Consider the following 7,356-nt stretch of genomic DNA (forward strand, 5'->3'; position numbering starts at 1 on the left):
CAGGAAGACCCTGTTTCAAAAGTATCCAAACTTTTGAATGAGGTGTAACTAACAAATGTTTGCTTCATCATTCTATGTAATTCTCTGTATTCTTCTTTGAGAGATTTCCCTTAAAACTAAGGAGTATTATCTCTTTCGGTGACAAAGTTCAAATTACACTTTCATAGCTAATACATAAATGAAAAGATGGTAAAATGTATAGTGCTTTGAGATACACTTTTGAGGTTTTAAAAATATTTTATTATTTTTATTTTATGTGTATGAGTTTATTGCCTATATGTGTGTAAGTGCATCTATGTCATGCAATGTCTATGAAGGTCAGAAGATGGTGTGGGATTCCCTGGAACTGGACATATGGGTGGTTACTAGCCACAATGTGGGTGCTGGGAATCAAATCTGGGTCCTCTGCAAGAGCAATTCGTGTTCTTAACCCTTGAGCCATCTCTCCAGGCCCAATTTTTGAGGTTTAATTTAATGTTAAATTTGTGTTCTTAAAAATATGTCATGACATAAGAAATATTTATGTAAAATTTTTGTAAAATTAATTAAACAACTAATAAAATTATATATATTCTTTATAGCTATATACTTGACAAATATGCATATAAAACCAATCTGCTCAATGGTTACTGGCATTAAAAGTAATATGAGCTCTTTTCTACAACATGCATGTATTACTTTAATATTAAAATTTTGTTAATTAAAGGAGACTGGCTTCACTATAATCATAGAAACTAACAGAAAACACATTGCTTAAAAAACACCAATAATTGCCTTCTTTGTAAAACTAACTGGCCAAGTATATACATGGATGCACTTTAGACATGATCCAGATCATAAATTCCTTCTTTTTAAGGAGATTTTATTTTTATTTATGTGGTATGTGTGTACACCTGTGCATGTAGGTGCCTGTGCAGGCCAGAAGACAGTGCTGGATCCTGTGGAGCTGGAGTTACAGGAGGAGGTTGTGAGCTGCTCGACATGGGTGCTGGAAACTGAACTCTGGTCTTCTGCAAGAGAAGCAAATGCTCTTAACTGCTAAGCCATCTCTCCAGCCCTAAGATCATAATTTTCTTTAGTTATCATCTGCTTGTCCCTTCTCACTGAGGGCACAGTTGCTATCAATTCAGGGTAGAGACAGTTAAATACATTAGATGGGCTGACTGACACAAACGCGTCAAGCTTAGTCCATACTACACCCAAGTACCACCAAGCATATGCACACTGTTGGCAATCTATGTTCTTTCTAGGACTGACATTACTGGTGGAGCATTGCCACCCATTCACCACTCAGGCGCTGCTGCATTTGGCCCCAGGATCCACCTCCTGGCTAGGAATCTTACTGCTTCTGGCTTTACAACAGGTGTTTTTCCCCCTCCAAGGACGGTTTCATTTAGTCTCAAACTTAACCAACTCCACTCAACATTTTTGACACTGAAACAAAGAACTTTATATTTCTCAGTGGATTACTCCATTTTTTCTAGCTCAAAGAGTACAATTTTCAAGGGAGTCTTCATCACTTCTAGCAATCTTGAGAAATAAACCCTGGAATTCTGGGGGCCCAGAAGCCACCAAATTCGAGGCTTCTTTGAGGTGTGGATGTAGAACATCAACAGCTTTCAACCAAGATCTCAAAGGAGCTTGCTCCTTCTCAGAGCAGAGATGGTCTCAGAAACTAGCCAGAACAGAGACCAAGAAATAAAGGTGGCCTGTCTTCGGGTGCTCAGGATGGTGACAAATGCCCAATAATGTTTTTACTTTCACTGATGAGATACCCATATATAATAAACAGCAGAAAAATATCTTCCTTCTAATAAGTAAGTAGAAAGACAAAGCTATATCTGCCTTCACAAAGACTCTTGGAAATTGGCCTCTATTCAACAGTAATGGTCTGAATCCCTGAGAATATTTGCATGTTTAAAACTTACCATAAGACTGACACTTTGAAAAAAAAATTTTTTCCTTTCATGAAATATAAGTTCTTCTTTGTCAGTACACGGAGGACTTCTAGAACTAAATGAAGCTTGGTTGATTTTCAGCATCTCCTACTGTCACAGTTTGTGCAAGAAATTAGACTTTATGGGCCCGGAATAGTGGAAAGGGACACCTGTTTTGTGTCCCACTTCTGTCTTCCAGCCAAGGACTTCTATGGATGCATGCCAGACTGTTAATTTAACGGGTTTCTTTGGATAGAATAGCAGACCAGGCCCTGGGCCCTGGCAATTCCCAAAAGAGAACTTATTTACTATATACCTTGCTTAGTTGAATACACGTTTCTTGCTGGAAAATGTTTATTCTTCACCTAAACACTTAAATTGTCTCTTTAGCGGAAGCATACATTTCTTTTATGACATCACAGACCCTACATTTACTTTCATCTAGGATGCTGCTTAGTGTGGGAAGCGGTGCGGTCGAGCCGGCCAAGATGGTGCCCTGGCTGGCTGCCAAGCCTCGTGACCCTCACTTGTTTGCTCCAACTCACGCAAGCACTGTAAGCTTGACCACGCGCAGCCTGTCTGACATGATACGTCACCGAGCACGATTCTATTGCGTGGCCCAATGATTTGCTCCTCTGCCTGCATGTTAGCCCCGTGCTCATGTCCTGATTGGCTCCGTGTGACAGTCTGATTGTGGGATGGATCTGATGAGGGTATATATTGTGGGATGACGAAGAATAAAGGAGAGAGAATTGCTTGAACCTCACCTTGGCGTCAGTGTTGTCCTTTCCTCGGCTCTGCTGGTCGGAGTCTTGGTTAGCGGCAGCTTAGTGTGTGTTATTGAAGCTTTACCATTTGATGCACATGTACCAGCTAAAATAGCAACTACAAAACTGTCAGTCAGTTAACAGACATTGAATTGGGGACAGTCTTTCAGTGGTAGAAACATTCATAAAAACAATTAGGAGCCGGGTGTGGTGGTGCACGCCTTTAATCCCAGCACTTGGGAGGCAGAGGCAGGTGGATCTCTGTGAGTTCGAGGCCAGCCTGGTCTACATAGTGAGTTCCAGGACAGCTGGGGCTACAGGGAGATCCTGTCTCAAAAAGACCAAAAAATTCCCCCCCCAAAACAAAAAACAATTAGGGTTTATGTAAGTAAAAAAAATCAATAAAATAATATGAGACTCTCAATGGAGTCCAATACATATGTAAAGCATAATCAAGAAATATAAAATTATATATATATATATATATATATGGGGCTGGAGAGATGGCTCAGTGGTTAAGAACACTGACTGCTTTTGCAGAGAACCCAAGTTTGATTCCCAGTATGAACCATCCTCTTACCTCCATCCAGGGGAATCGGAAGCCCTCTTCTGACCTCCGCAGCATTGCACTCACATACATGCAGGCAATACAGTCACACACATAAAATAAAAATAATAAAATATTTTTTAATTATATATAAAATATAAATGGATCTGATCTTTAAAAGGATGCAAAGATGTTATCAACTTCTGTGAAGTTAATGAATGCCATTGTCAAACAGATTATTATGATAGCTTATGTTATCTTATCATAAGATAGCATATCATAGAAATGGTCTATTAGGGTAAAAAATAAAGAGTATGTCCAGTCTGGTCTTCAGATTTTCTACTCCATACCAAAAAAATCAAGCTAGTTTAGTTTTCACTGATGCAACTCAAATATGATAGGACTCTTTGGGGGATCAGTGTGTGGCTTGGAAGGGCTTGTAGTGTAATTCAGGTGCTCTGCTGACAAACACACATCTTCACTGTAACTCCCCTCAAAGATGTGGAACAAAGTCTTCTGTGAGTGGCCCAGAAAACACCTGCAGCACCATCTCTAGGCCTCTTGCTGATGTTTACCAACAAGAACAACAACCAAGTTTTCTACTTTTCCCACCACTTCTCTTACTGTCACACGTCACCACTTATTTATAATCCTCCAGTATTTCTGTTTTTCAGATTATGAAATGGAAAGTCCTTGATCCCTTACACTAGACAGCTTATAGTCCTTTGAGACTCTCATTTCACCTTAACTTTAAACAAAATTCCAGTAAATAAAATTGCTTGCTATGTAAAAGACATAACTCATTTCCCTTTGAATACAGGTCACAATTATCAATCCTATCCCAAAGAATATCATATGGAGAGGGAGAAAGAAATAATTTTATACTGGAGAAACCCAGCAAATCCTATGTGACTGGAGACTCTCTTAAACATCAAGGATAAGTCATATTTCTCGTAAGTACACTTGATATGATATGTTAAAAATGACATTTTTGCCACTTGGTCTTCCTCCATGAATACAAAATCCAGTTAGTGATTAAAAAAGCAAAGACATTAAAAAAACCTAAACTCCATTTTAAAACATAATCCAAAAGACCTGATCAGCTTTCCTCAAAATTGTTGAGACTACCCTCAAAATTGATACTGTGAAAAACACCGCAGCTTAGAGGAACCTAGGGAGACAAAGGAGCCCAATGTGGTATGGGATTCTGGACCAGAGAACAGGTATCCGTGGGAAAGGGCAGTGAGAACTGCGTAATGAACGCAGCTTAGGTTTGCGCTGCTTTTGCGTCTGTCTTCTTTTTCTCTTTCCTTCTCTTCTTTTCTCTTCGCCTCCTTCCCTCCCTCTCTCCCTCTCTTCAGACTATTGAAATTGATGTTTTGACTTGACTGAAGCATCTTATGAAGGCACAAACTTTGGCTGTCCTGCCAGGGGACGTAGTGATTCTTAATTAAGGTTGCCTCAGATAAATTCTCAGTTCCCATGTGGTATAGGCCTGCCAAAGTGTTACTTAAAAAAAAATAGCAAAGTTAGTAATGAAAAAAAGCAATAAAAGCAAAAGATAAAATTTTACTTGTGCATTTGGAAGAAAAATAAGACTTCCTTCCTGAGTGTGGCACTTGTGAAGGTTCCCCCCTCCCCCCGCCGCTTTCATATAGCGCAGAGGTTTTCTCATCTTCCAAAGCTCTTTTAGCGCATCAGAAGGGCTCTTGTACGTGGCTTATTCTCTCACTTCTTTCTTCCTATTGCTAAATTTTCCATTTGTTATTTCGATTCAGCCAACACAAACTGTGGGCCCTTACCCAACAAAGACAGGCGAGATCAAGACTGCACGTTGAACCCTTGAGCTGCAGGGAGTGGAGAGTGAACCCCACCCGTTGTCCCACAATAGGCAATTGTCTGATGTCAAAACCAGCTAAAACCACAATAGCAGATGGAGATGAAAACTGAATCCAGAGGAGAAGTAAGATGGCCCTAGTTCAAGTGCAAGCCCCACCGTCTAAATGATGATCCCTCTGCTCTTTGTAGACAGAGCCCACATCTGTCCTTTCCTCTTCGGGATGAGTGACTTTGAAGAATATCAGTTTTTCCGTTGTAAAGTAGCAAATTTAGACAATGCCTGCCTTAACCACTGTTTATGAGACTCCCTATGACCTTTAGCATGTGGGAAATAACTTGGGGGGGTGGAGATGAGGACAGATGGTAAAACAGTGTGGACAGAGGATCAATATGGAGGTCAGAATAGTCCTCCATAATCAGAGGGACCTTGGAACTCATTGGTTTTACTGACTTTTCTGTTAAATAGGGAAGGCATTTAACAGCTCTCTGCAATGTGACTTTGCGATTCCTCAGGAAATAAAGTTGTGACTTGTTTTGACAAACAGAATGTGGTAAAATGACAGCGAGCAGGTTCTTACCCTGTATCTCAGGAGATTTTATGTTATTTTCTTTTCACTCTTGGAACTCTGACCATCACGTGAGTAAGACAAGAATAGGCTGCTAAAGGCAGAGAGATACCTGGCTTCATCACTCCATCAGCCAAGTCAATAGTCACCAAGTTCAGAAACAGAAGGGCCTAGCTGACCAGAAACTAGCCTCAGATGCATGAATGTGTCCAGGTAGGACCAGAAGAATCATTCCGCTGATTCAACCCAATTGCAGATCTATGCTGCAAATGAATCACTTACTTTCTAAGCCAATAAGTTTAGGGGGAGTTTGTTATGAAGCAGTTGGTCACTCTTAGAACTTTCTAATCTATGACTTAGTGAGCCAGTCATTTTTGCTGTGCTTGTACCTGAGGGTGGAGGGCACACTTTTCAGGGACTGCTTCTGGCCAAGGAGGGCACATCAAGCACCCAGTGTCTCTCTCATCTTGATGGTCTGCTGAGTGCTTCTGCATACTGCCTATACCACCACCATATTGGCTATTATAAGTTTCCTATACCATTGTCAAATTTGCTGATATAAAAGCTCTACCAGACATAATTAAAACTTAGTCCTGGAACCTGTTTAGTTTTGTCTTGAATTAACGTTCATTATTAACATTTAATATTGTTAGTACTGTTTGTATTTAATTAATACTAACCTATCATGACTCAATGCTCACTGAAGAAAACAGCCAAGAGCACATTTGTTTCATCTTTCTTACCCTCTTCTCTGACAGTCACATCCCTGAAAGTAGAAGCATCTTCCCTTGTTGCTGCATTTTGACCTTGATCATCCAAACCACTCATTTGATGGTCTGTTAAGTTGGAACTCATTTTCTGCATTTCAAAGTAACATAGTTATGTGATGAATAACCTCTGCTATGAGTTCATCACAGACAACAGCTCAAATGGCCCCAGTGAAAAGTCAAACTCCTTTGTTTCTGTTGGGGCAGGTATCTGGCTTCCCACAGGCTTTTAATGACCTTTCAGTCTTCCACTCCATCTTTGATTCTCTTTTCATCTGTGCTGCCTTGACTTCAGGCAGACTTTCAATAGGGCTGGTGGAAGCCAATCTCCCATGAGCTTCGCTGAGTGGGGTTTCCAGAGGAGGGTCAGATGCCCTCAGAAAGACCTGTGTGGACAGGCAACTAGCAGTTCCTGTCACAGCGGAGGCTTTCAGGCCTACTGTTACAGTCACTTGGAGGAACTATGAGAAATCATAACATACAACAGGGACTTACTTTGGTCTCAGAGGTGACCAGGGCATCAGCATTTAAAAAAAAAATTCTCCAAGCAGTTCTAACACAGAGACTTGCTGCTGCATCCAGGCTATTAATAACTAATTATACCTTCACCCCTGGTATGCCTTGTAATGCTCCACACTAGTCTAAAAGAGTAGTTTCCCACTCTGGAGGAAGCCTTGGGTCAGTGTGGTATAGTAGATGGAGGGGTGGGCTCAGGCAGGCCTGGCAGCAAGGTTAATGGCCCATAATCTGAAGCATATTAGCAACTAGAAGCTGCTAGCCTTGATGACAACTTTTCGAATTAAATTCTGAAGAACTTTTGTTCCAGAAAGTCGCAGGACATCCTTAATTACAGAACGAAGACAGCAGGTTAGCTTCAGCTGTCAGAGGCTGCCCCCAACCCCACCCCGCTGGGTTAAACGTTCAGGGCACTCA

At 40.9% G+C, this 7,356-nt stretch overlaps 1 long non-coding RNA gene across 1 annotated transcript; it reads right to left on the reverse strand.

Annotated features, from left to right (window-relative positions):
* Window positions 1-960: 960 nt before the first annotated feature.
* Window positions 961-6,971, reverse strand: LOC115069291. Its single transcript, XR_003848564.1, has 3 exons — window positions 6,337-6,971; window positions 2,705-2,810; window positions 961-1,010 (listed from the first exon to the last, which is right to left on the reverse strand). It is a non-coding gene; the product is annotated as an uncharacterized LOC115069291 (long non-coding RNA).
* Window positions 6,972-7,356: the final 385 nt, after the last annotated feature.

The sequence above is a fragment of the Nannospalax galili genome, unplaced genomic scaffold (assembly GCF_000622305.1).
Source record: "Nannospalax galili isolate Female #2095 unplaced genomic scaffold, S.galili_v1.0 scaffold151, whole genome shotgun sequence".
NCBI lineage: Eukaryota > Metazoa > Chordata > Mammalia > Rodentia > Spalacidae > Nannospalax > Nannospalax galili.